Genomic DNA, 16,636 nt, shown 5'->3' on the forward strand with positions numbered 1-16,636 from the left:
AAGCATGGTGGTGGCAGCATCATGTCTGGAGGAAGCCTGGCACCATCCCTACAGTGAAGCATGGTGGTGGCAGCATCATGTCTGGAGGAAGCCTGGCACCATCCCTACAGTGAAGCATGGTGGTGGCAGCATCATGTCTGGAGGAAGCCTGGCACCATCCCTACAGTGAAGCATGGTGGTGGCAGCATCATGCAGTGGGGATGTTTTTCAGAGGCAGGGACTGGGAGACTAATCAGGATCAAGGGAAAGATGAATAGAGCAAAGTGCAGAGAGATCCTTGATGAAAACCTGCTACAGCGCGCTCAGGACCTCAGACTGGGACGAAGGTTCACCTTCCAACAGGACAACAATGCTAAGCACACAGGCAAGACAACCAGGAGTTGCTTCGGGACAAGTCTCTGAATGTCCTTGAGTGGCCCAGCCAGAGCCTGGAACCCGATCAAACATCTCTGGAGAAACCTGAAAATAGCTGTGCTGCCCATCCCAAGAAGACTCGAGGCTGTAATTCCTGCTGAAGGTGCTTCAACAAAGTACTGAGCAAAGTGTCTGAATACTTATGTAAATGTGATATTTACGTTTTTTTATTTGTAATAAAATCTCTAAAAACCTGTTTTTTGCTTTGACATTATGGGGTATTGTGTGTAGATGAATCAATTTTAGAATAAGACTGTAACATAACAAAATGTGGTAAAAGTCAAGGGATCTGAATACTTTCCGACTTCAACTGTATATTTCTGGAATAACAAGTTGGTAGCCGGCCTCAATAACAAAGTTGCATTTTTCAGAGTCAGAACAGAAAGGAGGGAAGAAAGAAAGAAAGAAAGGAGGGAAGAAAGAAAGAAAGGAGGGAGGGAGGGAGGGAGGGAGGGAGGGAGGGAGGGAAGGAGACTGCTGGCTTGTTGTCGTCGATGGCCGACCTCGCCCCGGACACATTACAATGGCATTTAGCAGATTGGGAACACCATTGATTTATACTGCAGCCTGCCACACTCACAAAGAGACGCAAACACACGCACACGCACGCACGCACGCACACACACACACACACACACACACACACACACACACACACAGAGACGTTGCATCCACTGATTCATGCAGTCCTGAGAAGGCAGAGCAGAGAGGGGACGCATATTTACAAAGCACTTCGTTTTGCAAATACGATCACTCCAAATGCATTTCAAATCATTTATTGATATGCAGAATACAGAAGTATGAGACTGTTACAGCAACACGTCTCCTTTTCTTTTATTAAAGAAGACCAGCAGACTGCAGACAATATGGCTGAATCTCACAGGAACAGAGGATTAGTAATGTAATGACTGGGTCCATATGCAGCTACAGTAGAACCTTGTCATTTTCATTACTGTATGAAGGAGGTTATGTGTAGTTTCGTTGGCAGCTTCCTTCAAACTGCTCACAGAGATATACAAATGGTATCCACAAGTTCATCTGACTCTGGGGAAGTAGATGAAGGGCCTCAAAATCTCAATGTATCCCTTTAAGGTTGGGGTGGGGGTAAGGTAAGGGTTAAGGTAAGGGTTAAGGTAAGGGTTAAGGTAAGGGTTAAGGTTAGGGTTAAGGTAAGGGTTAAGGTAAGGGTTAAGGTAAGGGATAAGGTAAGGGTTAAGGTTAGGGGTAAGGTAAGGGTTAAGGTAAGGGTTAAGGTAATGGAGTTAACTAAACACCATCCAGAATCCTTTCAGCGTCTCCCGGCTGTATATACACTCACAGCAAATCAAACACAACCCCACCAAATACAACCCCACCTGATTGCCAAAATCCTGAAGTATCCCTTTAACTCTCACTGTAACCAATTTAAATACCTATGACCTATTGGATCTGTTGGTTGATGCACTGCCTATTTGATTGGAGGATGTTTGTAGCTGTTTTTGTCCTGGCCAGCCTCCTGGCTGGTCCGAATGCACTTCATCTTATTATTATGACTGCATAATATGGAAGATACACCCTTCCTATTCTCTCTCCCTTTCTCTCTCTCTCCCTTTCTCTCTATCTCTCTCTCTCTCTCTCTCTCTTTCTTTAGTTCTCTCTCTCCCTTTCCCTCTCTCTCCCTTTCTCTCTCCCTCTCTCTCCCTCTCTCTCTCTCTCTCTCTCTCTCTCTCTCTCTCTCTCTCCCTTTCTCTCTCTCTCCCTTTCTTTATCTCTCTCTTTCTCCCTTTCTCTCTCCCTTTCTCTCTCCCTCTCTCTCTCTCTCCCTTTCTCTCTCTCTCCCTTTCTCCATCTCTCTCTCTCTCCCTTTCTCTCTCTCTCCCTTTCTCCATCTCTCTCTCTCTCTCCCTTTCTTTAGCTCTCTCTCTCTCCCTATCTCTCTCCTTTTCTCTCCCTTTCTCCCCCTGTCTGTCTCTCTCTCTCTCTCTCTCTCTCTCTCTCCCCTTTCTCTCTCCAGCTCCCCTCCCTCCCTCCAATAGAGAGGAGATGAAAGGCAGGGTGAATCTCTGATGGCTGCCAAAGCGCTCTGTGCTCCTCTACTCTTCCCTAGGGATCACTCCGCCATCTATTTATCCTACTTAATTAGCACATCCCAAATACCCGACACCCTGTGCTGCGCTGCAGGGCAGACAGAACACATCAACCAACACAACGCTGCATTTACATTTACTAATCAATAGAAGTTATTGTACAGAGAGAGGACAGAAAGAACCCTGGGGTTTATCTGATCTGAGCATTGCTGCTGCTGCAGTGTGGGGTTCTGTTCTGAGCCAGCTCATTGTTCGTTTACTGTTTCAAAACGCCCGACAGCGTAAAAACTCAACATGAGGAATGTGGTGCAGCTTCATCCCGTTTTTCTGTGAGAGTGTCTGTTGATTTGACATGTCCTACTGTGTAGAGACAGTGTCTGTTGATTTGACATGTCCTACTGTGTAGAGACAGTGTCTGTTGATTTGACATGCCCTACTGTGTAGAGACAGTGTCTGTTGATTTGACATGTCCTACTGTGTAGAGACAGTGTCTGTTGATTTCACATGTCCTACTGTGTATAGACAGTGTCTGTTGATTTGACATGTCCTACTGTATAGAGACAGTGTCTGTTGATTTGGCATGTCCTACTCTGTATAGACAGTGTCTGTTGATTTGACATGTCCTACTGTGTAGAGACAGTGTCTGTTGATTTGACATGTCCTACTGTGTAGAGACAGTGTCTGTTGATTTGACATGTCCTACTGTGTAGAGACAGTGTCTGTTGATTTGACATGTCCTACTGTGTAGAGACAGTGTCTGTTGATTTGACATGTCCTACTGTGTAGAGACAGTGTCTCTCCCTCACAAGTCGGGACAACGTCTCTCTCATGTAACATATTACCATGTTTGTATGATCTATTTCTTTCTGTTTGGTTTATTAGTCATCAGTGTTGTGTTGCGTTAGGCTCTACATATTAAACGCCCTTATTTTTGAAAAGCCACCACCCATTAGTGATGTAAGTCACACACACACACACACACACGTGCGCACTCACACGCACACACACACACACACACACACACACACACACACACACACACACACACACACACACACACACACACACACACACACACACGTGCGCACTCACACGCACACACACACACACACACATGTGCGCACTCACACGCACACACACACACACGTGCGCACTCACACGCACTGGTTGCTCTGATAAAGGTCGACTGATCGAAAGCTCGGCCACAATTAAACACATTTTAATCTGACTGAAACTGTACAGACACTGTTTACTGTTTCTCCAAAAGGACCATATGAAAGGAACACACACACAGTTCAATGTTGCATCACATTGAATGAATTATGCACGTAAACAGTAATAACAGTTGATTTACACTTACACCTGTGAGATTTATAAATACGTGGCTTATCTAATGTTTCTCATAGAGATAAATCATATCCTGAAAATATAGAATATTGTACTACGCTGTAGATTAGAATCCTCAAACTCCCTGTGCTGTGCTGCGGGGAGACAAAACACATCAACCAACACAAAGCCACGCTAATCAGGATATGATTTAATGTTTCCCACACAGATATTCTATATTTCAGGATATGGTTTCATGTATTTAATGTTGCCTCCAGTATTGTCTGAGCTCTCCTTTCATGTCCTCTCCTAACCTCTAGAGGTCACCAACACAGTACAACTAACGCACAGTAGCCAGTCAGACATTTACTGACCCACAGCGAACACAGAGGATGTATTTAAGAGAGAGATGTCTGTCTGTCTCTTATTAACGCAGCAGACTCCTAGGATATCTGTCAAGCACGGCCAGTCAACACAGACTAGCTTATTGCTCTCTACTAGAGGCAGACAAACACACACACACAGTTCAGTGTGTACTGTTGATGTTTGTATTGCATGGGTGTTGTGTTGTATTCTCTACTCTCTCTGTGTTGGACACTTCGGTGTGAAAATGACAGGAAAGGTCATTGGAGTTCACTTGATAGTTGACCTACACTACCATTCAAAAGTTTGGGGTCACTTAGAAATGTCCTTGTTTTTGAAAGAAAAGCAACGTTTTTGTCCATTAAAATCACATCAAATTGATCAGAAATAAATACAGTATAGACATTGTTAATGTTGTAAATGACTATTGTAGCTGGAAACGGCTGATTTCTAATGGAATATCTACATAGGCGTACAGAGGCCCGTTATCAGTAACCATCACTTTGTGTTCCAATGGCATGCTGTGTTAGCTAATTTATCATTTGAAAAGGCTAATTGATCATTAGAAAACCCTTTCGCAATTATGTTAGCACATCTGAAAACTGTTGTCCTGAGTAATAAACTTGGCCTTCTTTAGACTAGTTAAGTATCTGGAGCATCAGCATTTGTGGGTTTGATTCCAAGAACACTGCCTAGAAGGCCAGCTCCCCGGAGTCGCCTCTTCACTGTTGATGTTGGGACTGGTGTTTTGCAGGTACTATTTAACGAAGCTGCCAGTTGAGGACTTGTGAGGCGTCTGCTTCTCAAACTAAGCACTCTAATGAACTTGTCCTCTTGCTTAGTTGTGCACCGGGGCCTCCCACTCCTCTTTCTATTCTGGTTAGAGCCAGTTTGGGCTGTTCTGTATAGGGAGTAGTACACAGCATTGTATGACATCTTCAGTTTCTTGGTAATTTCTTGCATGGAATAGAACAAGAATAGACTGATAAGTTTCAGAAGAAAGGTCTTTGTTTCTGGCCATTTTGAGCTTGTAATCGAACCCACAAATGCTGATGCTCCAGGTGCTCAACTAGTCTCCCTTTCTATCTCTCAATTCTCTCTCTCTCTGTCTTTCTTTTTCTCTCTCTCTCTCTCTCTCTCTCTCTCTCTCTCTCTCTCTCTCTTTCTCTCTCTCTGTCTGTCTCTTTCTCTCTCTCTGTCTGTCTCTCTTTCTCTCTGTCTCTCTCTCTCTCTCTCTCAATTCAATTCAAGGGGCTTTATTGTAATGGGAAACACATGTTAACATTGACAAAGCAAGTGAGGTAGATAATATACAAAAGTGAAATGAACAGTAAACATTACACATACAAAAGTTCCAAAAGAATAAAGACATTACAAATGTCATATTATGTCTATATACAGTGTTGTAACGATATGCAAATGGTTAAAGTACAAAAGGTTAAAAAAATCAACATAAATATGGGTTGTATTTACAATGGTGTTTGTTCTTCACTGGTTGCCCTTTTCTTGTGGCAACAGGTCACAAATCTTGCTGCTGTGATGGCACACTGGTATTTCACCCAGTAGATATGGGAGTTTATCAAAATCGGGTTTGTTTTCAAATTCTTTGTGAGTCTGTGTAATCTGAGGGAAATATGTCTCTCTAATATGGTCATACATTGGGCAGGAGGTTAGGAAGTGCAGCTCAGTTTCCACCTCATTTTGTGGGCAGTGAGCACATAGCCTGTCTTCTCTTGAGAGCCATGTCTGCCTATGGAGGCCTTTCTCAATAGCAAGGATATGCTCACTGAGTCTGTACATAGTCAAAGCTTTCCTTAAGTTTGGGTCAGTCACAGTGGTCAGGTATTCTGCCACTGTGTACTCTCTGTTTAGGGCCAAATAGCATTCTAGTTTGCTCTGTTTTGTTGTTAATTCTTTCCAATGTGTCAAGTAATTATCTTTTTGTTTTCTCATGATTTGGTTGGATCTAATTGTGTTGCTGTCCTGGGGCTCTGTGGGGTGTGTTTGTGTTTGTGAACAGAGCCCCAGGACCAGCTTGCTTAGGGGACTCTTCTCCAGGTTCATCTCTCTGTAGGGGATGGCTTTGTTATGGAAGATTTGTGAATCGCTTCCTTTTAGGTTGTTGTAGAATTTAACAGCTTTTTTCTGGATTTTGATAATTAGTGGGTATTGGCCTAATTCTGTTCTGCATGCGTTATTTGGTGTTCTACGTGTTCTATGTTCTACATTTTTGCAGAATTCTGCGTGCAGAGTCTCAATTTGGTGTTTGCCCCATTTTGTGAAGTCTTGGTTGGTGAGCGGACCCCAGACCTCACAACCATAAAGGGCAATGGGTTCTATAACTGATTCAAGTATTTTCTGCCAGATCCTAATTGGTATGTCGAATTTTATGTTCCTTTTGATGGCATAGAAGGTCCTTCTTGCCTTGTCTCTCAGATCGTTCAAAGCTTTGTGGAAGTTACCTGTGGTGCTGATGTTTAGGCCAAGGTATGTATAGTTTTTTTGTGTGCTCTAGGGCAACGGTGTCTAGATGGAATTTGTATTTGGGATCCTGGCGACTGGACCTTTTTTGGAACACCATTATTTTGGTCTTACTGAGATTTACTGTCAGGGTCCAGGTCTGGCAGAATCTGTGCAGAAAATCTAGGTGCTGCTGTAGGCCCTCCTTGGTTGGTGACAGAAGCACCAGATCATCAGCAAACAATAGACATTTGACTTCAGGTTCTATTAGGGTGAGGCCGGGTACTGCGGACTTTTCTAGTGCCCTCGCCAATTCGTTGATATATGTTGAAGAAGGTGGGGCTTAAGCTGCATCTCTGTCTCACCCCACGGCCTTGTGGGAAGAAATGTGTATGTTTTTTGCCTATTTTAACCGCATACTTGTTGTTTGTATACATGGATTTTATAATGTTGTATGTTTTCCCCCCAACTCCACTTTCCATCAGTTTGTATAGCAGACCCTCAGGCCAAATTGAGTCGAAGGCTTTTTTGAAATCAACAAAGCATGAAAAGACTTTGACTTTGTTTTGGTTTGTTTGGTTGTCAATTAGGGTGTGCAGAGTGAATACGTGGTCTGTCGTACGATAATTTGGTACATTGTTTTCACTGAGGAAATGTCCCAAGGTTGCTGTTGACGCATATCCCACAGTAGTTATTGGGGTCAAATTTGTCTCCACTTTTGTAGATTTGGGTGATCAGTCCTTGGTTCCAAATATTGGGGAAGATGCCAGAGCTAAGGATGATATTAAAGAATTTTAGTACAGCCAATTGGAATTTGTTGTCTGCATATTTGATCATTTCATTGAGAATACCATCAACCCCACAGGCCTTTTTTGGGTTGGAGGGTTTGTATTTTGTCCTGTAGGTTATTCAATGTAATAGGAGAATCCAGTGGGTTCTGGTAGTCTTTAATAGTTGATTCTAAGATGTGTAATTGATCATGTATATGTTTTTGCTGTTAATTCTTTGTTATAGAGCTAAAGGGATTGGAGAAGTGGTTTATTCACATATCTCCATTTTGGATAGATAATTCTTTGTGTTGTTTTTTGTTTAGTGTTTTCCAAATTTCCCAGAAGTGGTTAGATACTATGGATTATTCAATTACATTGAGCTGATTTCTGATGTGCTGTTCCTTCTTTTTCCGTAGTGTATTTCTGTATTGTTTTAGTGATTCACCATAGTGAAGGCGTAGACTCAGGTTTTCTGGGTCTCTATGTTTTTGGTTGGACAGGTTTATCAATTTCTTTCTTAGATTTTTGCATTCTTCATCAAACCATTTCTCATTGTTGTTCATTTTCTTCGGTTTTCTGCTTGAGATTTTTAGATTTGACTGGGAAGTCAATATACTATCAAGATTTTCTACTGCCAAGTTTACACCTTCACTATTACAGTGGAACGTTTTTTCCAGGAAGTTGTCTAAAAGGGATTGAATTTGTTGTTGCCTAATTGTTTTTTGGTAGGTTTCCAAACTACCTTCCCTCCATCTACAGCATTCTTAATATTACTCAGTTCCTTTGGCTCTGATGCCTCATGATTGAGTATTGCTCTGTTCAAGTAGACTGTGACTCTTTCTCTCTCACACACAAACACACGCTTGCACACACCACCACGAACAGCACCATGACCGCCAACAGCACACCACACACACCCACTGGTTCCCCAGCTCAGCCCCACTGGCCACCCCCAGTGCCCCCCAGCGGGCCCTGTGTTTAGCACCATCACCCCCCAGCCCTGGCCTTGTGTTTAGCACCATCACCCCCCAGCCCTGGCCTTATGTTTAGCACCATCACCCCCCAGCCCTGGCCTTGTGTTTAGCACCATCACCCCCCATCCTTGGCCTTGTGTTTAGCACCATCACCCCCCAGCCCTGGCCTTGTATTTAGCACCATCACCCCCCATCCCTGGCCCTGTGTTTAGCACCATCACCCCCCAGCCCTGACCCTGTGTTTAGCACCATCACCCCCCAGCCCTGGCCATGTGTTTAGCACCATCACCCCCCAGCCCTGGCCTTGTGTTTATCACCATCCCCCCCTGGCCCTGTGTTTAGCACCATCACCCCCCAGCCCTGGCCATGTGTTTAGCACCATCACCCCCCAGCCCTGGCCTTGTGTTTAGCACCATCCTCCCCTGGCCCTGTGTTTAGCACCATCACCCCCCATCCCTGGCCCTGTGTTTATCACCATCCCCCCCTGGCCCTGTGTTTCGCACCATCACCCCCCAGCCCTGGCCCTGTGTTTAGCACCATCACCCCCCAGCCCTGGCCCTGTGTTTAGCACCATCACCCCCCATCCTTGGCCTTGTGTTTAGCACCATCACCCCCCAGCCCTGGCCTTGTGTTTAGCACCATCACCCCCCATAACTGGCCTTGTGTTTAGCACCATCACCCCCCAGCCCTGGCCTTATGTTTAGCACCATCACCCCCCAGCCCTGGCCTTATGTTTAGCACCATCACCCCCCATCCCGGCCCTGTGTTTAGCACCATCACCCCCTGACCCTGTGTTTAGCATCATCACCCCCCAGCCCTGGCCTTGTGTTTAGCACCATCACCCCCCAGCCCTGACCCTGTGTTTAGCACCATCACCCCCCAGCCCTGGCCCTGTGTTTAGCACCATCACCCCCCCAGCCCTGGCCTTGTGTTTAGCACCATCACCCCCCAGCCCTGGCCCTGTGTTTAGCACCATCACCCCCCATCCCTGGCCTTGTGTTTAGCACCATCAGCCCCCAGCCCTGGCCCTGTGTTTAGCACCATCACCCCCCAGCCCTGGCCCTGTGTTTAGCACCATCACCCCCCCAGCCCTGGCCTTGTGTTTAGCACCATCACCCCCCAGCCCTGGCCCTATGTTTAGCACCATCACCCCCCAGCCCTGACCCTGTGTTTAGCACCATCACCCCCCCAGCCCTGGCCTTGTGTTTAGCACCATCACCCCCCAGCCCTGGCCCTGTGTTTAGCACCATCACCCCCCAGCCCTGACCCTGTGTTTAGCACCATCACCCCCCAGCCCTGGCCCTGTGTTTAGCACCATCAACCCCCAGCCCTGGCCTTGTGTTTAGCACCATCCCCCCCTGACCCTGTGTTTAGCACCATCCCCCCCTGGCCCTGTGTTTCGCACCATCATCCCCCAGCCCTGGCCCTGTGTTCAGCACCATCACCCCCCAGCCCTGGCCCTGTGTTTAGCACCATCACCCCCCATCCTTGGCCCTGTGTTTAGCACCATCACCCCCCCAGCCCTGGCCCTGTGTTTAGCACCATCACCCCCCAGCCCTGGCCTTGTGTTTAGCACCATCACCCCCCAGCCCTGGCCCTATGTTTAGCACCATCACCCCCCCAGACCTGGCCTTGTGTTTAGCACCATCACCCCCCATCCCGGCCCTATGTTTAGCACCATCACCCCCCATCCTTGGCCCTGTGTTTAGCACCATCACCCCCCCAGCCCTGGCCCTGTGTTTAGCACCATCACCCCCCAGCCCTGGCCTTGTGTTTAGCACCATCACCCCCCAGCCCTGGCCCTATGTTTAGCACCATCACCCCCCCAGACCTGGCCTTGTGTTTAGCACCATCACCCCCCAGCCCTGTCCTTGTGTTTAGCACCATCACCCCCCAGCCCTGGCCTTGTGTTTAGCACCATCACCCCCCAGCCCTGGCCTTATGTTTAGCACCATCACCCCCCAGCCCTGGCCTTATGTTTAGCACCATCACCCCCCATCCCGGCCCTGTGTTTAGCACCATCACCCCCTGACCCTGTGTTTAGCATCATCACCCCCCAGCCCTGGCCTTGTGTTTAGCACCATCACCCCCCAGCCCTGACCCTGTGTTTAGCACCATCACCCCCCAGCCCTGGCCCTGTGTTTAGCACCATCACCCCCCCAGCCCTGGCCTTGTGTTTAGCACCATCACCCCCCAGCCCTGACCCTGTGTTTAGCACCATCACCCCCCCAGCCCTGGCCTTGTGTTTAGCACCATCACCCCCCCGCCCTGGCCCTGTGTTTAGCACCATCACCCCCATCCCTGGCCTTGTGTTTAGCACCATCAGCCCCCAGCCCTGACCCTGTGTTTAGCACCATCACCCCCCAGCCCTGGCCCTGTGTTTAGCACCATCACCCCCCCAGCCCTGGCCTTGTGTTTAGCACCATCACCCCCCAGCCCTGGCCCTATGTTTAGCACCATCCCCCCCCAGCCCTGACCCTGTGTTTAGCACCATCACCCCCCCAGCCCTGGCCTTGTGTTTAGCACCATCACCCCCCAGCCCTGGCCCTGTGTTTAGCACCATCACCCCCCAGCCCTGACCCTGTGTTTAGCACCATCACCCCCCAGCCCTGGCCCTGTGTTTAGCACCATCAACCCCCAGCCCTGGCCTTGTGTTTAGCACCATCCCCCCCTGGCCCTGTGTTTTGCACCATCATCCCCCAGCCCTGGCCCTGTGTTCAGCACCATCACCCCCCAGCCCTGGCCCTGTGTTTAGCACCATCACCCCCCATCCTTGGCCCTGTGTTTAGCACCATCACCCCCCCAGCCCTGGCCCTGTGTTTAGCACCATCACCCCCCAGCCCTGGCCTTGTGTTTAGCACCATCACCCCCCAGCCCTGGCCCTATGTTTAGCACCATCACCCCCCCAGACCTGGCCTTGTGTTTAGCACCATCACCCCCCATCCCTGTCCTTGTGTTTAGCACCATCACCCCCCGGCCCTGGCCTTGTGTTTAGCACCATCACCCCCCAGCCCTGGCCTTATGTTTAGCACCATCACCCCCCAGCCCTGGCCTTATGTTTAGCACCATCACCCCCCATCCCGGCCCTGTGTTTAGCACCATCACCCCCCCAGCCCTGGCCTTGTGTTTAGCACCATCACCCCCCAGCCCTGACCCTGTGTTTAGCACCATCACCCCCCCAGCCCTGGCCTTGTGTTTAGCACCATCACCCCCATCCCTGGCCTTGTGTTTAGCACCATCAGCCCCCAGCCCTGACCCTGTGTTTAGCACCATCACCCCCCAGCCCTGGCCCTGTGTTTAGCACCATCACCCCCCCAGCCCTGGCCTTGTGTTTAGCACCATCACCCCCCAGCCTTGGCCCTATGTTTAGCACCATCACCCCCCAGCCCTGACCCTGTGTTTAGCACCATCACCCCCCCAGCCCTGGCCTTGTGTTTAGCACCATCACCCCCCAGCCCTGGCCCTGTGTTTAGCACCATCACCCCCCAGCCCTGACCCTGTGTTTAGCACCATCACCCCCCAGCCCTGGCCCTGTGTTTAGCACCATCAACCCCCAGCCCTGGCCTTGTGTTTAGCACCATCCCCCCCTGGCCCTGTGTTTTGCACCATCATCCCCCAGCCCTGGCCCTGTGTTCAGCACCATCACCCCCCAGCCCTGGCCCTGTGTTTAGCACCATCACCCCCCATCCTTGGCCCTGTGTTTAGCACCATCACCCCCCCAGCCCTGGCCCTGTGTTCAGCACCATCACCCCCCAGCCCTGGCCTTGTGTTTAGCACCATCACCCCCCAGCCCTGGCCCTATGTTTAGCACCATCACCCCCCCAGACCTGGCCTTGTGTTTAGCACCATCACCCCCCATCCCTGTCCTTGTGTTTAGCACCATCACCCCCCAGCCCTGGCCTTGTGTTTAGCACCATCACCCCCCAGCCCTGGCCTTGTGTTTAGCACCATCACTCCCCAGCCCTGGCCCTGTGTTTAGCACCATCACGCCCCCAGCTCTGGCCCTGTGTTTAGCACCATCACCCCCCAGCGGGCCCTGTGTTTAGCACCATCACCCCCCATCCCGGCCCTGTGTTTAGCACCATCACCCCCCATCCCGGCCCTGTGTTTAGCACCATCACCCCCCCATCCCTGGCCTTGTGTTTAGCACCATCACCCCCCAGCCCTGGCCCTGTGTTTAGCACCATCACTCCCCAGCCCTGGCCTTGTGTTTAGCACCATCACCCCCCATCCCGGACCTGTGTTTAGCACCATCACCCCCCAGCCCTGGCCTTGTGTTTAGCACCATCACCCCCCAGCCCTGGCCTTGTGTTTAGCACCATCACCCCCCTGGCCCTGTGTTTAGCACCATCACCCCCCAGCCCTGGCCCTGTGTTTAGCACCATCACCCCCCCATCCCGGCCCTGTGTTTAGCACCATCACCCCCCATCCCGGCCCTGTGTTTAGCACCATCACCCCCCATCCCTGTGTTTAGCACCATCACCCCCCATCCCTGTGTTTAGCACCATCACCCCCCATCCCGGCCCTATGTTTAGCACCATCAGCCCCCAGCCCTGGCCATGTGTTTAGCACCATCACCCCCCAGCCCTGACCCTGTGTTTAGCACCATCACCCCCCATCCCGGCCCTGTGTATGTAACAGAGTAACGCTAATGGGAAGTGAGGGAGACCTCATGCGGAACAGAGAAGGTTAGGGGGCTAACAGGAGTCCTCTGCCTGGCCTTGAGCGGTGGTCACACAAGGGACGTGCTGGCTGGTGACAATGACAACAAGGCTCCCTACTCGTGTTCAAGCTAAACCGTGGGACGTCCCAACTCTGACGTTGCCTCATTTCAGTTTACATTTTAAACAGTTATGGTTAGGGTTAAGGTTAAGTTAAGGGTTAAGGTTAAGGTAAGTGTTAAGGTTAAGGTAAGGGTTAAGGTAAAGTTAAGGGTTAAGGTTAAGATTAGGGTTAAGGTTAGGGTTAAGGTTTGGGTTAAGGTTAGGGTTAAGGTTAAGGTAAGGGTTAAGGTTAGGGTTAAGGTTAGGGTTAGGGTTAAGGTAAGGGTTAAGGTTAGGGTTAAGGTAAGGGTTAAGGTTAGGGTTAAGGTAAGGGTTAACGTAAGGGTTAAGGTTAGGGTTAAGGTTAAGGTAAGGGTTAAGGTAAGGGTTAAGGTTAGGGTTAAGGTTAGGGTTAAGGTAAGGGTTAGGGTTAAGGTAAGGGTTAAGGTAAGGGTTAAGGTGAGGGTTAAGGTTAGGGTAAGGGTTAAGGTTAGAGTTAAGGTTAGGGTTAGGGTTAACGTAAGGGTTAAGGTTAGGGTTAAGGTAAGGGTTAAGGTTAGGGTTAAGGTTAAGGTAAGGGTTAAGGTGAGGGTTAAGGTTAGGGTAAGGGTTAAGGTTAGAGTTAAGGTTAGGGTTAGGGTTAACGTAAGGGTTAAGGTTTAGGTAAGGGTTAAGGTAAGGGTAAGGGTTAAGGTAAGGGTAAATGTAAGGGTTAGGGTTAAGGTTTGGGTTAAGGTTAGGGTTAAGGTAAGGTGAAAGGTTAAAGTAAGGGTTAAGGATAAGGTAAGGGTTCAGGTTAAGGTAAGGGTTAAGATTAGGGTTAAGGTAAGGGTTAAGGTTAGGGTTAAGGTAAGGGTTAGGGTTAAGTTTAGGGTTAAGGTAAGGGTTAAGGTTAGGGTTAAGGTAGGGGTTAAGGTTAGGGTTAAGGTTTGTGTTAAGGTAAGAGTTAAGGTTAGGGTTAAGGTAAGTGTTAAGGTAAGGGTTAAGGTAAGGGTTAAGGTAAGTGTTAAGGTAAGTGTTAAGGTTAGGGTTAAGGTAAGGGTTAAGGTTAGGGTTAAGGTAAGGGTTAAGGTAAGGGTTAAGGTTAGAGTTAAGGTAAGGGTTACGGTTAGGGTTAAGGTAAGGGTTAAGATAATGGTAAGGGTTAGGGTTAAGGTAAGGGTTAAGGTAATGGTTAAGGTAATGGTTAAGGTAATGGTTAAGGTAAGGGTTAAGGTAAGGGTTAAGATTATGGTTCAAAATAAAATCAAATCAAACTTTATTTGTCAAATGCTCCGAATACAACAAGTATAGACTTTACCGTGAAATGCTTTACTTACAAGCCCTTAACCAACAGTGCAGTTCAAGAAGAAGAAAATATTTACCAGGTAGACTAAAATAAAAAGTAATAATAAAAAGTAACACAATAAGAATAACAATAACGAGGCTACATACAGGGGCACCGGTACCGAGTCAGTGTGGAGGCTGTATACAGGGGCACCGGTACCGAGTCAGTGTGCAGGAGTACAGGATAGTTGAGGTAATCTGTACATGTAGGTGGGGGTGAAGTGACTATGCGTAGATAACAAACAGCAAGTAGCAGCAGTGTACTAAAGGGGGGGGGGGGGGTCAATGTAAATTGTCCGGTGGCGATTTTATGAATTGTTCAGCGGTCTTATGGCTTGGGGGTAGAAGCTGTTGAGGAGCCTTTTGGTCCTAGACTTGGTGCTCCGGTACCGCTTGCCATGCTGTAGTAGAGAAAACAGTCTATAACTTGGCCTACTGGAGTCTCTGACAATTAAGGTTAAGGTTAAGGCTAGGGTAAAGGTTAAGGTTAGGGCTAGGGTTACTATGTTGACATTTTAGTAATTTAGCACACGCTCTAATCCAGAGCCACTTACATTTAGTGCATTCATCTTGGGCAGGGACGTCCCAAGGATTCCGAATAACACTAACCATCTTCCAATATGGGAGAAACTTCCCTGCTGTTTCTATGAACATCCTGGCCTTCAGTCCCAGCCTCAGCCACAGCGCCTGCCTGCACTGGGATTACACTCTGCCTGGTAAAACATGTGACTCACGCTTGGGCTTTGGTATGCGTGGCTGTATTTGGGCTCCTTTACTTTAAATCATTTATATGTTTTGCTGACGCTATTATCTGAGGCAGACAACCTGTGCTCCTATAGTTAAACTTTGTCATCTGTTTCTACTGTCAGATACTTTGACTGTAGCTATTCGGGAGGTATATGTTTTCTGGGGCAGGGAAGCAGCAGGTCTGTAGGGGTTTCTACCTGCAGGGTTTGGTTGGGAGGAGGGGAGGGTTGGTTGCCAGGGTTTGGTTGGGAGGAGGGGAGGGTTGGTTGCCAGGGTTTGGTTGGGAGGAGGGGAGGGTTGGTTGCCAGGGTTTGTTAACATTTTAGGTCTCACAGACAGTCACCCACACACCTAGACCTACTGTACAGTAGATCCCAGGGTTAGAAAAGGATCACTCTGTCTGCCCCCTTCAATAACTATAGCTCGCTCTCTTCAAACCTCTTTCTCCCTCTCTCTCTCCCTCTCCCTTTCCCTCTCTCTCTTCCTCTCTTCGACCCCCCCTTCTCTCTCCCTCTCAATTCAATTCAAGGGGCTATATTGGCATGATAAACACATGTTAACATTGCCAAAGCAAGTGAAATAGATAATAAATTAAAGTTAAATAAACAAACAATCAAAAATGAACAATAAACATTACACTCACAAAAGTTCCAAATGATTAGAGACTTTTTAAATGTTATATTATGGCTAGATAAAGTGTTGTAACGATGTGCAAATAGTTAAAGTACAAAAGGGAAAATAAATAAACATAAATATGGGTTGTATTTACAATGGTGTTTGTTCTTCACTGGTTGCCCTTTTCTTGTGGCAACAGGTCACAAATCTTGCTGCTGTGATGGCACACTGGTATTTCACCCAGTAGATATGGGAGTTTATCAAAATTGAGTTTTTATTCTAAATTCTTTGGGTCAGTCACAGTGGTCAGGTATTCTGCCACTGTGTACTCTCTGTTTAGGGCCAGTTTGCTCTGTTTTGTTGTTAATTCTTTCCAATGTGTCAAGTAATTGTTTTTTTGTTTTCTCATGATTTGGTTGGGTCTAATTGCGTTGCTGTCCTGGGGCTCTGTGAGGTCTGTTTGTGTTTGTGAACAGAGCCCCAGTACCAGCTTGCTTAGGGGACTCTTCTCCAGGTTCAACTCTCTGTAGGTGATGGCTTTGTTATGGAAGGTTTGGGAATCGCTTCATTTTAAGGTTGTTGTAGAATTTAACAGCTCTTTTCTGGATCTCAAATATAAAATATATTTTGATTTAACACATTTTTGGTTACTACATGATTCCATATGTGTCATTTCATCGTTTTGATGTCTTCACTATTATTCTACAATGTAGAAAATCGTTTTTTTAAAACCCTGGAATAAGTAGGTGTGTTCAATCATTTGACTGGTACTGTACATGTAAAAATGCACATGGACACACACACATTCACAT

The 16,636-nt window shown here is 47.9% G+C and overlaps 1 protein-coding gene across 4 annotated transcripts in view; it reads left to right on the plus strand.

Moving 5' to 3' along the window:
* Nucleotides 1-16,636, plus strand: part of LOC139390107 (tight junction protein ZO-2-like) — a 179,134-nt gene that overhangs the window by 65,752 nt on the left and 96,746 nt on the right. The gene's annotated exons all lie outside the window — the stretch shown is intronic.

The sequence above is a fragment of the Oncorhynchus clarkii genome, chromosome 30, assembly GCF_045791955.1.
Source record: "Oncorhynchus clarkii lewisi isolate Uvic-CL-2024 chromosome 30, UVic_Ocla_1.0, whole genome shotgun sequence".
Classification (NCBI taxonomy): Eukaryota; Metazoa; Chordata; class Actinopteri; order Salmoniformes; family Salmonidae; genus Oncorhynchus; species Oncorhynchus clarkii.